Genomic DNA, 20,419 nt, shown 5'->3' on the forward strand with positions numbered 1-20,419 from the left:
TCAGGTTAAGGTAGTTTTTGATGAAGTTGAAGTCCAATCAACTTGAAACATGTTCCCTGTGATATGATCTTTCTAATTAAAATGCCAATTAGAGTTTTTACCGTAATTTCACGGTCCACTAAACACAGAAAATGATAGTGCGAGTGAGGCATCCGTGTACTAAGGACACATTCTTGTTTATTGATAAGCTGATAAGATATATTTGGCATCTCGTGGGACAAGAGTTTTTTAATGATTTATTGAATATTATCATGCAAATACTGCTATTCGTTCTATTGCAAATAAGTATAACAAGTGCGATTGAATAGTAATGTCTTTTTATTATTTATTCAGGAAACGGCAATGTTCATAAAACAATGAAATTTCCATTGTTCTAATATATCTATCAGTGTTGAATTCAGAGGTTGCGCTACCATCCTTACATATATGCATTTGATTGTATAGTGAGTGATACATGCCATTACTTTTTCTTATATCAGAGAATAATCAAATCACAAGTGTTAACAAAGAATAATCTCGATATACAATTTTCTTAATATTTTTTTTCTTAATCGTATACAATGAATTGAAGAAGATACAAAACATGTTCGTCGTTAGGGTGTGAATGTGAGGAAGTAGAATTGCTTTATATTAGTTTTCTGTCGTACTTCCTTGTATGCGGTATTCCCTGACATTCAGATTTTCCTCATGATTTAATTAACATTGCCATATCACTTTTAGTAATATAAATAACATCAATTCTGTGTTAAAAAAATGGTTACCTTTTTATGTATTGAATTTTATTTTACAGTCGAACTTGCAGGACATTTTTGATGTAATTTGCTAAAAAAAATACACCTATCTTAATTGACTTTTGAAAAGCTATTATTTCTACCAATGATTCCATAAATATTTTCATCGTGATTTCAAGTTCCAGCCGTGCTGGAACCTTGGCTTATTTTCCTAATTGTTTAAAGTCTTCCGTTTTTATTTTAATTGATTTTTCCTATTTGAGTCATACACATATAGCGGGACGGCTACAGTGCAAAAGTTTTGCGAAAGCAAATTTACAGATCTAACATTGTTTTGTTGATGTTTAGACGAGTTGTATTTACATAATGTACACAGCCATGTATCACCATCACTGCTGGTGATCCGATGGATAAATCTGTTGTAGAGTTGTCACTGGCTCAGGCGTACTTATATATATATATATATAGAGAGAGAGAGAGAGAGAGGGAGAGGGAGAGAGAGAGAGAGAGAGAGAGAGAGAAAGAGAGAGAGAGAGAGAGAGAGAGAGAGAGAGAGAGAGAGAGAGAGAGAGAGAGAGAGAGAGAGAGAGAGAGAGAGAGCCCAGGTGGTCGTGTGGTCTAGCGGGACGGCTACAGTGCAGGCGATTTGGTGTCACGATATCACAGTAGCATGGGTTCGAATCCCGGCGAGGGAAGAACCAGAAATTTGCGAAAGCAAATTTACAGATCTAACATTGTTGGGTTGATGTTTAGACGAGTTGTATATATATATATATATATATATCATGTACTGTAGTACGCCGCTAGATTAAAACTGACGAGGAAAGGTAACACACGGCCAGCGAAAGCTCTTTTTATGAGAGCCCAGGTGGTCGTGTGGTCTAGCGGGACGGCTGCAGTGCAGGCGATTTGGTGTCACGATATCACAGTAGCATGGGTTCGAATCCCGGCGAGGGAAGAACCAAAAATTTACAGATCTAACATTGTTGGGTTGATGTTTAGACGAGTTGTGTATATATATATAATTAAACGGATCTACGTAAACACGTTTGATGTATCTCCCCTTATCGTTATTGTAACGTAATAAACGTTACCAACGGCAGTGTCGTCAAGGACATTGTTAAAACGTCGCCTGAAGATTGCCAGAAGGCATGAAAGCGCTAGTGACAATATTTTAACGAACTGTTATTATTTGATGTGAAATGTAGTTTGCAAATTTAAAAATATTAAAAAAAATGTATAAGTACCAAGCCACGTCCAACTATTTTACTTTAGTCAAAATTTGTTATTATATTTTAACGGCCGTTTGTTTTAAACATCGCAGACTCTAATGTAACTACACTACAGTTGTCAAATCTGAAATATTAAGAAATTTAGACCGTTCAGTGCTGTTTATTTTGAATTCTTATTGACGCAATCTTTCTTGTAACATCATAATATCGACATCGTTAAAGCTTTAAAATTGTGCTAGTTCACATCGCACATTATTATTTTTATTTAAAGCATATATGTGAACTCTCTGATGTAATTAGTCATATAACCTATGTCATATTCAACAAATTTTTAGAATGGTGCAAGCGTCTTAACTGATGTTCGGTTTGCCTTTTTTATTGTATAAATTTCAAGATTTAGTAAAAGTTTAATCTAAGAAGACTTAAAGATGATTCATTTAACATCAGAATCTGACTGACGAAGGATATCTGTTATCCGAAATATTTATAAATAATTACATTGATAGTTCCTTTTTATATCATTGGTGTTGTTATGTACACTTTTTAGGCGTTTATATAATTTATTTTATTTTGTACATGTATCGTTACTTGTAACGATCCAGCTCCCACGTGGGAAAAATCGTTGACTATTATTCAGACGTTTGATATATATATGTTACAGTAAATAGGTGAAATTAGGAATTACATGTAATCACTAAAATTTAGGAATTACATGTAATTCCCGATGCACTTAGTAAATACAAGTAATTCCTAAAACTGCCCAGTTATTACCAGTAATTACTAATTTTTAAATGATTTTTTACACCTATTTACTAACTATGTTTAAAACAATGTTGTAATATGGTCAGCTGATCAAAAATTATGGTAATACCTACTAGAGGATCAGTGAATACACTTCGAAAGTGATCAACCTTAAATGTTCTTATTTGTTATTGGTAATTAAAGTTATAGCAAATTAAATATGATTTTTGTGTTGTTAAGTCATTAATTACAATGAAATTAGGATTCACTTTTAGTAGGCAATCTCACTGGTTTTATTTTGTTAAATATGCTGAGAAACATGGTTGATGAGTTGTGCACTTGCAAGTTAATAATTGGACCTCTTTGAATGTAAATTAATGTTAACTTGGAAAAAACTAAGATCAGCTATAAGTAATATACGATAAAAGTATTATTTTACAGACTTTACTTCAAGATAAACAAGCTTCTGTCCAAGTTTGGTGGAAACCCAGTCATAGTGAAAAGTTAATGTTAAATGGCATGAAAACTACAAACAAGTTCATTATAACATGTACAATAAAATGCGGAAAAAAGGATTTCATTTTTACATGATTTATTTACCTCTTAATATTTGTCTTATGATTATAAACAAGCTTCTTTTCAAGTTTGGTAGAAATCCAGGATAATTTAAGAAAGTTATCCAAATTTAGCCGCTGATGACGGAACATAGGTTGGTTCGCTATGTCTCGCGTTTTTGCGATGAAAGTCACATGCATGCTCGACAAAAATTAAAATAATGTCAACAAAAGGGGTGACATTTTAAGGTAACTTATCAATCCACAAAAAGATTAGATTCATCACAAATGTCCGACAGAAGAAGTCATTGTTGTCGCTTTGACACATTCCTCATTTATTTTCTCAATTTTATAGTTTATAGATAAAGGAAGATGTGGTATGAATGCAAAAGAGAAAACTCTCAATTCAAGTACCATATTATTTTTTTTAAAGTAAACCATTGTATGTCAAGGTATGGCCTTCAATACTTAGCCTTGACTCTCATCGTACAGCAAGCTATAAAAGCCTCCCAAAAATACTAGTGTAAAACAATTCAAATGGAAAAAAAGAACAGTCCCCCTATATAAAAACTAGAAACTAGGAAAACTGATGAACTATTTAGAAAAAGGAATTTAACTTTTGTCATTGGGCAACTTGAAAAGCAAAATTAATATAAACAATAGGCTCTCAAGATCCTGAATCGCTCACCTGATTTTTTTTTAACTCAATTTATTCATCAATCATGATTTATATTTTTGAGTTATAATGTATATCAGTGTTTGCTTCAAATTGCTTTTTTTTGTCATATATGCCACCGTGAAATTAATATATAAACAAAATTTGAACTTGATCTGCAATTTGTCAACTTAATACCAATTCTGAAATCAATATTTACAAGAATAAGGGGTAAGTGTAGAGTTAATTTTCAAAGTTCAAGGACCACACCTCTGCACAAAATCATTAGCCTGAAACAAAATCCGAACTTCATCAATAACTTGTCTGGATAAAACTTTTTACCAATTTTCAAATCAATATCACTCCAAACTTCCAACAAATGTCTGTCTAAATTTTGGATTGATATCAATGTCTTGCATGCTGATTTTTAGGGAGTTTCAAAACGTATTAAACCACCATTTTCCAGTTTCAATTCACAAACTCTAAAGAGTAAACACTTTTGATGTGCTTTATATTCCTTAATCCTTAAGTATAAGCCCTACAAATCCCTATCCCTTTACTTTCTTGTTTGGTATTTTGAATTATGTCTTTAATTAAAAAAAAAAAATCAAGTCAGTAAATAGCTGTAAAAATGACAAAAATAATCAGTAAATACCAGTAATCACTGAATCAACTAGTAAATACATGTAATTACTAAATTGGCTAGTGATTACAGGTATTTACTGAAATGTTTAGTAATTACGTGTAATTCCTAATTTCACCTATTTACTGTAACATATATATATATATACAACTAAATAATACAAACAAGTCTAAACAAGTGAAAAACCATACAATATATATGCCCACTGGATCTCAGAGTGATAGAGATACATGGTTAATACAAATATTTATATAAGTCTGAAAATTACACCAAACAGTGTTAGAGTGAGATTTTCTACTGACAATTTTTAATTCGTCCATCAGCGGGATTCGAACTCACACCGTTGATACACTACAGCACCAATCGCTTAGCCTCATGTGCAGAACCCATTACGAGTCTAAATTTAAAACTACGTTCAAACCTACGATTGCGTTGGATACAAACCGCAATTTTTATACGTGTGCATGTAAATCAAATTTCGTTGTAGAAGAGTCTAAATACAGCACAAACAACATTTTCCAAAAGACGAAAAAAGTGAAGAAGTATATTTAAACAAAACGCATTTGACTAACAGGTCGTTTATATAAATGTCTAAGAATATAACTTAAACACGCTAATTAATACCTTAAAAAGTTCTATTAGATTTTAAATAGAAATACGCAATATTTCGCTAAACAAATTAGCCTCATCAGGCGTGTGCATCTCTCAAGGTGAAATCGGATGCATCACAAAAAAATATTTTTGTAGCTTAATCTATACAAGATTTGAGGAAAAGTGTAACATATTTATTGATGTTGCATAAAATATGTTTGTAGCTACAACTACATGAAGTTGTAATAAATAAAAGTTTAACACATTTATAGATGTTCGATTAGTTGTATGAATTTCTATAAATTAATTTGTACGATTTCAAGATAATTATTGCTTTGATTTGCTGTTAAATCTTTTTTCGTGTCTCTCATTGAGTCCATAAGGTTCAAGAGTTCGTAACTGGTGCATCCAAAATCTCTCTCTCTCTTTTGTCTTCCTTGTGTATCCCAATTTTGATTTTTCTCAATGATTTGAAATGTGACGTTTTCAAAATCATGTCCTGCTCTTAAAAGGTGTCTTGTAATTGGTTAGTTTCTTTCTTTTGTATGAAATGACCGATGGTTATTTAGTCGGATGTTAAATGGTGTTTCTGTTTCACCAACATAGTGTACTTTGCAAGTTCCACACGTTAGAACATAAATGCAATTTTGCGTTTTGCAATTTGATGTTATAAATATGTTGTGTTTTTTTCTTTGTGACTGTGCTGACGAATTGGATTTCGATGTTGGCGACTTTGCAGCACTTACAATTGCCCCTTCCGCATGGTTTATAACCTCCGATTGTTGATATCTCCTGTTTAGATACTTTGGATGTTACTAGAATATCTTTGAGGTTTTTGGGTCTGCGGTAAGCCATAACGGGAGGTGATGGAAAATCTCTTTTAAAGAAAGATCATTTCAATAAGACGCCAGTGTTTGTGGATAATTGATGAAAGATTTGTCAGGTCAGGATGAAAGCTAACAACAAACGGGATTTTATTTGTCTGGGCCGTCTTTTCTTTGTATTCAACTAGGTTTGTTTGGTCTTTTTCTTTTGCTTTACCGAAAGCTTCTGAAATATTTTCGTTCTTATAACCTCTTGATTTAAGTTGCTGTCTGAGTTGCCCCAAACGATGGTTTAATTTTAATTCCGATGAAAAAATCCGTTTTAATCTGATGGTTTTGCTGTACGGAATGCTCCGGGAGCAGTGTTTCGGGTGACAACTCTTCGGAGAGAGAAATTGGTGTTTTTCAGGGGGTTTTTTTTATGTGAAGGTCGGTTGTCATGACTCCGTTTTCTAAAGTTATGGTGGTGTCGAGAAACGCAATTTTCTCATTTGAAACTTCAGATGTGAACTTTATCGATTGATGAAAGTTGTTACAGAAATCGAGAAATTCTTGCAGACGTTCTGCAGTTTCTTTCCATTTGATGTCGATGTCATCAATATAACGGAGCCAAGACAAGGGTTTGTATGGTACATTAGAAAGGATGCGTTCTTCGAGACTCCCCATGAAAATGTTGGCAAAAGAAGGTGCCAATTTGGTTCCCATACTGGTACCGTCAACCTGCAAGTAGTGCTGGTCGTTGAATACAAAATTGTTGTTTTCAAGCACTAGTCTCAGCAACTGAACCAGACAGTCTGTTGGGGGATGTTTATCCTTACGATTGTTCCATACTTTTTCACAAGCGACTATTTCTTCATTTTTGGGAATACTTGTGTATAAAGAAGACACATCCTTCGATACCAAAAATTGTGTTGTTTGGTAAGGGATTTAATGAATCCATTTTCTTCAAATAATCTGTTGTATCTGAATGTATGATGGAATTGTTCTAACATGTGGTCTAAGATGGTAATCAACGAATTCATATATCTTTTCGGTTGGATGGCCATTTGCAGATACTATCGATAGTACACGAATTTCTCGATTTCTGTGACAACTTTCATCAATCGATAAAGTTCACATCTGAAGTTTCAAATAAGAAAATTGCGTTTCTCGACACCACCATAACTTTAGAAAACGGAGTCATGACAACCGACCTTCACACCAAAAAAACTGATAAACACCAATTTCTCTCTCCGAAGAGTTGTCACCCGAAACACTGCTCCCGGAGCATTCCGTACAGCCAAGCCATCAGGTTAAAACGGATTTGTTCATCGGAATTAAAATTAAACCATCGTTTGGGGCAACTCAGACAGCAACTTAAATCAAGAGGTTATAAGAACGAAGATATTTCAGAAGCTTTCGGTAAAGCAAAAGAAAAAGACCGAACAAACCTAGTTGAATACAAAGAAAAGACGGCCCAGAAAAATAAAATCCCGTTTGTTGTTAGCTTTCATCCTGACCTGACAAATCTTTCATCAATTGTCCACAAACAATGGAGTCTTATTGAAAATGATCTTTCCTTTAAAGAGATTTTCCATCACCTCCCTGTATGGCTTACCGCAGACCCAAAAACATCAAAGATATTCTAGTAACATTCAAAGTATCTAAACAGGAGATATCAACAATCGGAGGTTATAAACCATGCGGAAGGGGCAATTGTAAGTGCTGCAAAGTCGCCAGCATCGAAATCCAATTCGTCAGCACAGTCACAAAGAAAAAATACAACATATTTATAACATCAAATTGCAAAACGCAAAATTGCATTTATGTTCTAACGTGTGGAACTTGCAAAGTACAAGATGTTGGTGAAACAGAAACACCATTTAACATCCGACTAAATAACCATCGGTCATTTCATACAAAAGAAAAAACTGTCCAATTACAAGACACCTTTCAAGAGCAGGATATGATTTTGAAAACGTCACATTTCAAATCATTGAGAAAAATCAAAATTGGGTTACACAAGGAAGACAAAAGAGAGAGATTTTGGATGCACCAGTTACGAACTCTTGAACCTGATGGACTCAATGAGAGAGACGAAAAAAGATTTAAAAACAAATCAAAGCAATAATTAAAATTGAGAATGGAAATGGGGAATGTGCCAAAGAGACAACAACCCGACCATAGAAAAAAACAACAGCAGAAGGTCACCAACAGGTCTTCAATGTAGCGAGAAATTCCCGCACCCGGAGGCGTCCTGCAACTGGCCCCTAAACAAATATATACTAGTTCAGTGATAATAAGCGCCATACTAATTTCCAAATTGTACACAAGAAACTAAAATTAAAATAATACAAGACTAACAAAGGCCAGGTTGAAATCATACGAATTTATTTATAGAAGTTCTTACAATTTTAAATCGAACATCTATAAATGTGTTAAACTTTTATTTATTTTAACTTCATGTAGTTGTAACTAAAAACATATTTTATGCAACATCAATAAATATGTTACACTTTTCCTCATATCTTGTATAGATTAATCTACAAAAATAATTGTTTGTCATGCATCCGATTTCACCTTGAGAGATGCACACGCCTGATGAAACTAATTTGTTTAGCGAAATATTGCGTATTTCTATTTAAAATCTAATAGAACTTTTAATGTTTTAATTAGCGTGTTTAAGTTATATTCTTAGACATTTATATAATTTTAATTCAGCAACTGTATCAGTTTATTTTCACAAACTGATCCACGCTTAAATATATTGAATGCTGATTGTTGCTATTTTAAGACATTATATATATATATATATGTGTGTGTGTGTGTGGTCTAGCGGAACGGTTACAGTGCAGGCGATTTTGTGTCACGATATCTCAGTAGCATGGGTTCGAATCCCGTCGAGGGAAGAACAAAAAATTTGCGAAAGCAAATTTACAGGTCTAACATTGTTGGGTTGATGTTTAGACGAGTTGTATATACATAATGTACACAGCCATGTATCACCATCATTGCTGGTGATCCGATGGATAAATCTGTTGTAGAGTTGTCACTGACTCAGAAGTACTTATTAATATAATTATTTTCTGTGACTGTATCTTGCATTGATTTGTAGGATCCTTTGCTATAGATAATTGAGCTGATCTGTAACAATAACATCTCCATGCCTCATATATCATGTACTGTAGTACGCCGCTAGATTAAAACTGACGAGGAAAGGTAACACAGGCATATAACAGTGACATATAAGTACGTCTGAGTCAGTGACAACTCTACAACAGATTTATCCATCGGATCACTACATTATGATTTGGGGAATAAACTGATATAGTTAACAAGGAAGGACAACATAATAGATATCCCTTCGTAAATTTTACGGACGCCATCAGGAGTTGGTTGACCGTTATGGAATAACCGTTTCACAGATGGTATCGTAAATGTTCCTTATATCGTAACTACAATCCCCTCCCCTTTTCTAAAATATGACCTACCGAATTAAACTATTTGACGGGTTTGTAATGAACATGAAAACACAAAGGGTGCCACATGTGGAGCCCGTTCTGCTTCCGGAACACCTGTGATAACCCGCAAGTTTTTATCTTGTTCGTGATGCTTGCTTTGTCTTTAATTTTCTATGTTGTGTACTTCATTTGTCTGTTTGTCTTTTTCTTTTTAGCCAAGACATTGTTAGCTTATTTTCGATCTATGAGTTTGACAGGCATTATGTGTTTTGTACTTTTGTGTTTTGTTGTTATGGATTTTGATATTTGTAACATTTGTTTTGAATATGCGTCCAAAACGTTTGAAATTTAGATTTTTCTGAGTTTAATGAAGGTTATTAAAGAAAACGTTATCAAATTGCCTTTTAAGATTTGTTTCTGATTATATTCCAGCAAATGAAACGATAGAGAGAATATGTATCCAGGGGACAGATAAAATATTTCCACCTAATTGGACGTTTGATGACGGAACTCTGATGACCTTTTTCAACTGGAACGAGGCGAGCGATGAACCAGATGGAGGGAAAGGGAATATTGAAATGTTCACTGGATACAAATGGCATGATATATCAGATGTTACTTCGCGTCCTTGCCTCCCTATTTGTGAAATAATCTAGACCAAAATAAACTAAAGATACTACTAAAACATTCACCTAGATCCAACATTACCAAAACATAAGCCATTGAAAGTTTAAAGAAAACCTTCTATTGAATTTTACCCCGTGTTTTGGTTGTGTTTTATTGACTGCGTTTTGTATTTGAATGTTAGTTTGAATGTTCCTTTAAATGCATCATCCGCTTCTCTTTCACCCTTACCTTGATAATATGTATGCTTTGGATAATTATGAATTTCTCTAATTTCTAGTATGCATAAAGAAGAATTTAACACCAAAAATGTATTTGAAGTAGATTTGATATCGAAAAAGCAATGCATGTCTAGATTTGGAATTCCAGTTTCATATAGGAAAAGCAAAAACAAAACAGTAACGACAAAAGAAACACAATGATCATGTATCATTGCCGTCTTAAATACCAATTAGCATCATCTATATTATTGCAAAATATTTGCTTTAAACCTTTATTCCATGAAACAAGTATTTGGTTTTATAGTTTTGTTCTATCTGTAGAATTGTTTATAAAAATACCATATCTCGTCCTTTTGTGGTAATTATATTAATAAAGCCCGTGAACCTAGACATGATCTACATAATCAGATTGATCCTTTGAATACATATATCCGTATAGGTTATTAATTTAAAGCCATGGTATAATCTTCGTTTTTTATCCTGTCTATATACTATTATGACGTTTTTACACTAATAATGTAACATTACTGATTGATACTTTTGTCTAGGAGAAGATGATTAATTTTAAATTGTTTTTGATTTTGGACTAGCTTTCAGTTAGTGCAAGTACTTGTTGATAGTTACTTTTTGTCTTTATCTTATTTGTTTTTGTTTTCGTTTAGTGCTTCTTGTCAAGTCATTTCCCTCTGATCTTTACAGTTTTTTCTATTCCTGGGCTGTTACACTACTATGCCTGGTTATGCGAAGGATTGAAACGGTAAGTTTAGAATCCAACTGGAAGCGTGTTTTTTCAACACATCAATACTCTTTTTTCGAGGGTTTCTTTAAGAGTAAAAAATTAAAATCTCAAAAATACAGAAAACCGACGAAAATCAGAACGAAAATTAAATTATCAAATGACAAAATCAAAAGCTTAAACACTTTGGAAGGTTTTCGTGTGATATATTACTTTAGTTTAGTATAAATGATTTTCTCCATCAGTTGTTATTGACTTTGAACTTTTTTCATCTGAGCGTCACTGGTTAGGCTGTCAGTAACTGTCGTCCACTTTAGATGTAAGATGTATTTCTATTTGTATCCATCTGATGATTTTAGCATTTTTTAATTGATTTTTTATATTTTTACAGTTGTTTATTCTGTCACACCACTGCCCTAATAAAGGGGGAGGGGGTTGAGCGCGCACAAACATGTATAACCCCGATACATTATGTATGTTACTCGTTCAATTCAGGATCCTGTAGTTCAGTAGTTGTCGCTGGATAGTGTCTGTCATATTTGTTTTTCGTAAATTGCTTTGTTATAAATTAGGCTGTTAGTTTTTCTCAATTGAATCCTATTGTTCATGTCTGACACACGATATGGGGTTTTCTCATTGTTGAAAACCGTACGGTTGCCTGTAATTGCTTACATCCACCTAATTTTAACTTTTGTGGATAGTTGTCTCATTTGAAATATTATTACATCTCCTTATTTATGTATTGTAAGAGAATTGAGTGTTTTGTTTATAATAAATTTTTAAAGCCTATTTCAATCCTGTCTAATGTTGTACACGTAATAATGATAATGAGTTTCTGAGCAACCATATTTTAACCAGTGCCTTTGCTGATTTACCTGCTGCGCTACAATTCGCTTGACTTGTTGCAGCTACTCTACCGGTAATTTATAGTTTGCAACTCAATACCAGGTCCATCATTGTGCTGATAAATAAACTTTACCTTTGAGACACAACCCTCCGTCCCGTAACAATATCGACAGATTTTATACGAGTCAAACAACAGTTACCTGACTTGTTTGAAATTTTTTCATGTCGGAACATTTTATAGCCGACTATAGGGAAAACGGTATTATTTATTCTGCCATAGGCGACAATGTTAACATTTTCTAAATTTACCACTTTTTAAGATAAAAACCTGAATAAAACAGTTATATGTTGTGTTAGTACTTTATCATTGTGTTTTAAAAATTAAAGCCAATAGTATCATGACCAACTTCCAACGGAGCTTGTTTATGTTATCCATGCCCACCGTCATTTTGCACCAAATTTATGAAATTTTGCAAGTCTTTTCGAATAATTCTCTAGAAAATTTATATTGTAAATATACACACTGAAGTTATTCATAGATAAATAAAAAATATATTGTACCCTTACATCCAATCACAGCGCTCTTAAGTTGACTTCCTACGCCCTGTCTTGGGTACACAAAAGGCCAACCTAATGCTGGGAAAATTAAATACTACCGTTTTCCCTATACTGTGACATAAAGATATAAAGAATTCTTATGACATTATTAATGCAATACTGGGCTATTGTGAAAACCTTGGCTATAATAAATACTTGTATGTCTCCAGTACTTAAAGAAACATACATCATTTTATGTCCCCACCCCTACATGCTGGTTTACCTCATTCTCTACTTCTTTCAGAAAAGCCTTAATAAACAACCTGTATCCAATCATATCTTATCTTATTTAAAAAGAATGATAAATAGTTTCATTTAAACAGATAAAATGGACAGTTCCATTCAATTTGTATTCATTTTATCAAAGATTTAGAACAAATGCCCAAATTCAAGATTTTTCATACTAATCTCCATTCCATGCTTTAGTATATGCCATATTGTGGTTAAAAATTTCAGAGTTTGTTATAAAATCTATTATTCTGTCTTGAGATGATGAAAACAAAGATATTAGACACTTTAAACATTAAATATGCAAAATACTCAGCTGTAAAGTTGCCTTTGTTGCCTGTATTAATCAATTAAAAAGATGAATTATGTCCCTTGGGAGTATTAATTTCCAACAAAAGTCCTTTCAAACAGTAGGAAATGAAACATTATTTATGTCTGATATAATAAAAGAAAGAAACTACAAAATGAAGCACTTTTGAAATATTTGCTGCTTGAATTATCAAGAATGTGAACAATTCTTTAGACAGGAAAGTATAAATTCTATGGAAATTTAGCCTCAAGTGGGCCTCTTTTTTTCTTAGATGAACAATTCTAACACTGAAAATGCTTCCAATGTGACCAAATATTGCCTAATTCTATAAACAGTACAAACAAAACCAGACAGTTTCCCATTTTAATAGATTATGTTTACAGAAATACCCAAATGATACAATTAGGGAATTACGCAGCAAAAAAGGCAAACATTTCAGTAAAAAATATTTGTCGCGACTTGAATTCTGATGTTTCCAATTGAAAAAATCATTGCGAAAGGTGAAATCAAATACAAAAGAACTATAATATGGTGCATTTTACACAATATAGTTAATATTGACATTCTAGAATAAAGTTTTATATCATTACCAATCAATTTGACCTAATATGATGACTCAGCACTTTGCTCAACACAGTATTGTTTTCAGTGAAAAATTTCTATTCTTTGTGATAAAAATCAAATGTACTAATCAAAAGCTTCAAAATAGTATAACAGAATTGAAGTCTGAGTGACTTTGATTTCCCTTGCTATCTTCAGTATAGGGAAAACGGTACTATTTATTCTGCCATAGGCGACAATGTTAACATTTTCTAAATTTACCACTTTTTAAGATAAAAACCTGAATAAAACAGTTATATGTTGTGTTAGTACTTTATCATTGTGTTTTAAAAATTAAAGCCAAATAGTATCATGACCAACTTCCAACGGAGCTTGTTTATGTTATCCATGCCCACCGTCATTTTGCACCAAATTTATGAAATTTTGCAAGTCTTTTCGAATAATTCTCTAGAAAATATTTCAATAAGTTTCAAAATTTATATTGTAAATATACACACTGCAGTTATTCATAGATAAATAAAAAATATATTGTACCCTTACATCCAATCACAGCGCTCTTAAGTTGACTTCCTACGCCCTGTCTTGGGTACACAAAAGGCCAACCTAATGCTGGGAAAATTAAATACTACCGTTTTCCCTATACCGTATGTTATTTTCTCATTTTTGAAAGCCGTAGTGTTGCGTATGATTTTAACATCCATGTCATTTGTACACAGCTACTTTTGCATAGGTACTATTTCTGTACTAAAAATCTGTAGTACTGGAAATCTACTTTTTAATATTCAGTACTATTTTGTTACTTTAACATTATTGTAATATTTAGGTACCTGTATTTTACAGTACTTGATTTGTACTTGAAATTTAGGTACTACAGATTTTGGGTTACTACAGTTACATTTTCAGCATTTTGAAAGTTTTTCTATTTCAAATCTCTTAAAATTATGATTTTCAAACATGGAATATTGTATAATTTCTGTACCAAAATATTTAGTACAAATCAAGTACTGTAAAATACAAGTACCTAAATATTACAATAATTTTAAAGTAAAGAGATAGTACTAAATATTAAAAGTAAATTTCCAGTACTACATATTTTAGTACAGAAATAGTACCCATGGAAAATTAGCTGTGTACTTTGGTGGATAAATCTCCCATTTGCAGTCATACATGTTTCATTGTTTTCCTAATGATAATATTATTTTCACATATCAATAATTGGTGCCATGAGTAGTAACGTATGCGAACTAAGAAGTACTGATTATGGATAGCACTAGATGGTGGGGGGTTTTTTTGGGGTTTTTTTTCAGTTTAGTTGAACAAAATCAAAAAATCAAGAATTGAGTATAAACATCAAGCATTTACTTAAAATTATTTCATTTTCGATATAAAATATCTTCAACATATTTTAAGGAGACTGGTCATTTACGGTTATAAATTATTGACTACTAGTATTTTGATAACGTGTTATGGTAATGTTTAGTTAAACAATAGACAACTTTCGAGTTCGATACATTTCCGTCAAAAACTCTGGTTTTAGTGAACGTCATTTGTGCGTTTAGGGGCGTCGTCACTTCCATGCCAATGTTGAGCGAGTGGTTGGAAAACTATAATTCTATACTGTACGAATTATACGACAAATTGAATTCTCAAAATTGACAATCAGCATTGATGTCATTAGGGAATTGTCATTAAGTACCTACAGAACAACCATTATTTCTAGTTTATCCTGCACAATGACGATCACCAAGACGCTTGATGAACGTAAATAGTGCAGGGATACAGGCGACCCCCTCTATCTGGTAAATGACGTCATAAAGGCGCGTATAATTTACGAGTTTTTTCCGGTGACGGATGAACTCGAAAGTGGTCTATTGAGTCGGCATTGGTGAGGCAAATATTATTTACATTGATTATGCCAAATAAAAATGCATGTGTGGTTCCAGTTGCGTTCTTAAACAAGTAGGGTCGGTAGGGCGGTAATTTTATTTATATATTTTTTCAATTTTTATTTTTGGATTGACAAAATCTTGAATAAAGGCAACAGTAGTATACCTCTGTTCGAAATTCAAAAATCGATTGAGAAAATCAAATCCGGGTTACAAACTTAAACTGAGGGAAACACATCAAATGTAAGAGGAGAACAACGACACAAAACAATATTAATATTTCATCCACACAAGACTAACCAATGACGATCAGATGAAAAAAGTTCGAAAGCCAAAACAAATACAAAGTTGAAGAGCATTGAGAACCAAAAGTTCCAAAAAGTTGTGCCCAATACAGCTAGGGTTTGCTGCCTGGGATAAGAACATCCTTATTATTTAGAATAATCCATAATTTTGCAAACAGTAAATTTTTATAAAATGACTATATAATAGATATACATGATAATACCAAAGTGGTGACTAACTACAGAATAAATACGGATATACATGACAACCTAAACCAGCACATAAAAATGCACAGCCGAGTCAACCAAAACGATAAACGCACAAAGTGACTCGACATGAGTACGGTACAGTATTCGACAATCTATTGATTAGACATATTTTATTTTGTAGTATAAATATCTTGTCAACTGTACTCGATCGTTCTACCAAATCAATATACTTCATTTATGTCAGGATATATCAACTCAGTCAACTGTGCTATTATTATATCAATTCTATTCTTTTTTCAAACCCTGCACGATCGTATCGATCGTATTCAATCGATACGATTGTGCAACAGTTGATCAATATAATCAACTCAGTCAACTCTATTTTCATATTTTAAACGTTGCACGATCGTATTCAATTGTTACGATTGTGCCACAGTTGATCAATATCAATATAATCAACTCAGTCAACTCTATTTTCATAAATTCTAAACGTTGCACGATCGTATTCAATGGTTACGATTGTGCCACAGTTGATCAATATAATCAACTCGGTCATTTCCTCATTAATATTATAAATTAATCACGAAAGTATAGATCGTATTCAATCAATACGATTATGCCACGGTTGATAAATATTGTCAACTCAGTCAACTCTGTATATTAATAGATATTCAAACGATGCGTTTAAGCCACAGTTTATAAATATGTTCAACTCAATCAACTCTATATACATGTAATGAACCTTGCACGATGGTACTAATTCTATGAATACATTTGTTCCAAGATTGATCAATACAATCAATATACTAGTAGCTACTGTATGTTCGTTTTATACATGAAGCTCGATAGTATCGATGGTAATAAAGGAGCACTAGTGTACCACTAGTACTGTGAGTAATATAGTAACAAAGTAATCTCAATCAACTGTATCTTCTTGTTGGCAAGTATGGAGGACGAACGTTTCGATAGTATTCAATCGACACAATTGTGCCATGGTTTATCCAAATTGACAACCCAGCTGTATGTATATATTATTCTGGTTCAACACCAGTTTATGTGTACATATTTTGATAATAAAAAAGCAGTTGTTTACATTCTGGCTTCTTGTTTGAGAGGTGTCTAATTGGCAATCATATCACATCTGCTTAATTGTATAATAGAATAAATAACAAATATGCAAAATAAAATCACAACATCATATATTATATATTATATTTTATTGCTAATCAAAGCGCCCACAAAGAGCAACAATCAACATTAATTACATGCAAATGATTACAAGTGATTCAATATGATTAAGACACAATGTTATAAAAAAAATATATATATATTTATTAAGACAAGTAGAAGAATACAACAAGCACAGTGTTTTATAATATAACTAGGTTAAAAAAGGGGGGTCACTTGGCATTACTATATCTATATATCATTTAAGGATATGTATATTGACAGTTTATTGTTATCCAAGAATTATCTCAATATTTATATTCTATTTTTTTGTTTACATACATGGATCTATAATTGGCAAGTACTCAATTGTATACAATTGTGCCACGGTTGATCCATATGATAAACTATCTGCTGTTTCTTCATATTAAAAATATTGTATAAGATTTATCAACTCTGTAAAAGAGGGACGAAAGATACCAAAGGGACAGTCAAACTCATAAATCTAAAACAAACTGACAACGCCATGGCTAAAAACGAAAAAGACAAACAAACAACAGCACACACAACACAACATAGAAAACTAAAGAATACACAACACGAACCCCACCAAAAAACTAGGGGTGATCTCAGGTGCTCCGGGAGGGTAAGCAGATCCTGCTCCACATGCGGCACCCGTCGTGTTGCTTATGTGATAACAAATCCGGTAAAAAGTCTAATTCGGTAGGTCACATTCAGGAAAGGGAAGGGGATTGTAGTTACGACGTAAGGAACATATCCGATATCATTTGTGATACGGTTATTCCATAACGGTCAACCAACTCGTGGTGGCGTCCGTAAAATTTACGAAGGGATGATTTCAACTTCACCATTTGGAACTCTTGGTTTAATAGCTTCCTTGTGAGCAGCAACCCTCTATCAAGAAAATCATGATAGGAAATGCAAGCACGGGAATATCGTATCAATTGGGAGATATATACCCCGTTTGCAGGTGCTGCTGGAATGTTGCTACTTAGAAATGGAAAGTTCACAATTGGAAAGCTGAAATCATCTCTTTTGTCGTAAAGTTTTGTTTTCAATCGACCCTCATTGTCAATTTCTAGATGTAAGTCAAGATATGAGGCCGACGTAACTATATCTGTAGTATCCTTTATGTAAACTGTTCATAGCGCTATATGATACATTGATACAGACTACGGTGCTGTATGGCACATTAACACGGTCAGTGGTGCTAGATGTGACATGGACAAAGCACACATTGCTGGATGGCACATTGACACAGCTTACGGCACTAGATTGCACATTCAATACAGTCCAACCCTAACACTAGTTTTAATTCACTATACTATTTACTCAAGCACACAACAATGAACATACGGTGCTTGGAGGTATATTGACACAATCAACGGATCACGCAGTCTAATCATTTTTATTACATGTTTACAGCCTTCACTATTTCCCTAACCTAATTCTGTCACAAGAACAAAGCATACTGTGCTAGGTCTCTTTCCTTTAATACTCATTTGATAATAATTTTTGAAATAATTTTCATGTTGGTTTACTCATTTCAGTTTCTTCATTTTAATGTACTACATATACTATTGTCATAAACTGGCTACTACAATACACATTTTTGTCACATACATACTTTTCTCTCCTGAAACTGGTGCTATGAACCTTCTTCAAACTTGAATTAATGTTAAAAATGTTTTATCAGTGTTAAAAGTCTTGAAACAGCAAATTCCTATGCTTCAACTTTTGTATATTTTTCAATTGTGTGTACATTGTATGTTCACTATACTAATATCTCCGTACCCATTCTGACATATATCATTTCATAGATTTTATCTCCATCAGTGCCGAAGTGAGAAATACAGTAATATAGGGTGATTGCATGAATATTGGAGAATATTGTCCCGAGTAGAATTTTATATTGCACGAGCTTGCGAGTGCAATTTGTGTTCTACGAGGGACAATATTCCCCAATATACATGCAATAACCCTTTTACAAACGTTTACAAATTTTTGAATTTTTCGAAATGCTAAGGCTTTTCTACCTCAGGCATAGATTACCTTAGCTGTATTTGACAAAACTTTTAGGAATTTTGGTTCTCAATGCTCTTCAACTTCGTACTTTATTTGGCCTTTTTAACTTTTTTGGATTCGAGCGTCACTGATGAGTCTTTTGTAGACGAAACGCGCGTCCGGTGTATATACTAAATTTAGTCCTAGTATCTATGATGAGTTTATTTATTGTATAACAATATAATATTTGAAAGTAAAAATTGGTTTAAACTAAGATTTTGTCGTTGATGACGTCATGAATTTTTGAACATTTATTGCACTAGTGCAGTATTGGAATTTATTGCATGCTAACTTTTGCTTACTTTCTGTGGGAAATATTATATTGTTATGTAACAATACAACTAGTTTTGTTTTATCTTTATTAATAAAATTTATTAAGTAATTACCATTAACAAATTGAGTTGATTGATTCGATATATGACGTTCAATCGTTATCGATTGTATCGATCGTTACGATCGAGTCTTCATCAAAATACATTGAGTTGATTGATTCGACATATGACGTTCAATCGTTATCGTATCGATCGGTACGATCGAGTCTTCGTCAAAACACATTGAGTTGATTGATTCGACATATGACGTTCAATAGTTATCAATCGTATCGATCGGTACGATCGAGTCTTCGTCATAACACATATCCATTGAATTGATTGAATTGACAAACAATGTTCAATCGTTATCGATCGTATCAATTGTTACGATCGAGTATCCTTCATCAATAAATTGTGTTGATTGAATCGACAAACAATGTTCAATCGTTATCGATCGTATCTATCATTAAAGATTTGTTGAATAAATCGATCGTTAATGTGTCTATTCAATTCATTCTTTTTAATTGAATTGAATTAAAACCTCAAGAAAAAATCAACTTTTGTCGAATCAATCGATTGTCGAATACTGTAGGTTGCACTTTGTAAATACAGCTGTTTCTCAAAACACGCCTCTTTTGGGGAGTAATTGAATATTCATAGAAAAATAATTCTGTTTACATACTGGTTCCCAGTTATGCTCTCTGTGTTCAATATCGCAGAGACAGAAATTGGGAATGTTACCAGTAAATAAACACGTGCATATTGTTTACATTGAAATCTGTGGTAACCTTTCATTCGAGGTAGGGGTAGTTAAGAAAATTAGTGTAAGTTTAAACTCTGAGAAGTTCAGGGCATATAAACGTTGAAAATATGCCGCACAGCCCTATATTTTGACCTTTGAAAAAAATTGTGGTGCATATGAACTTTCAATTCTAGGATAAG

Source organism: Mytilus edulis, chromosome 1 (genome assembly GCF_963676685.1).
Source record: "Mytilus edulis chromosome 1, xbMytEdul2.2, whole genome shotgun sequence".
NCBI lineage: Eukaryota > Metazoa > Mollusca > Bivalvia > Mytilida > Mytilidae > Mytilus > Mytilus edulis.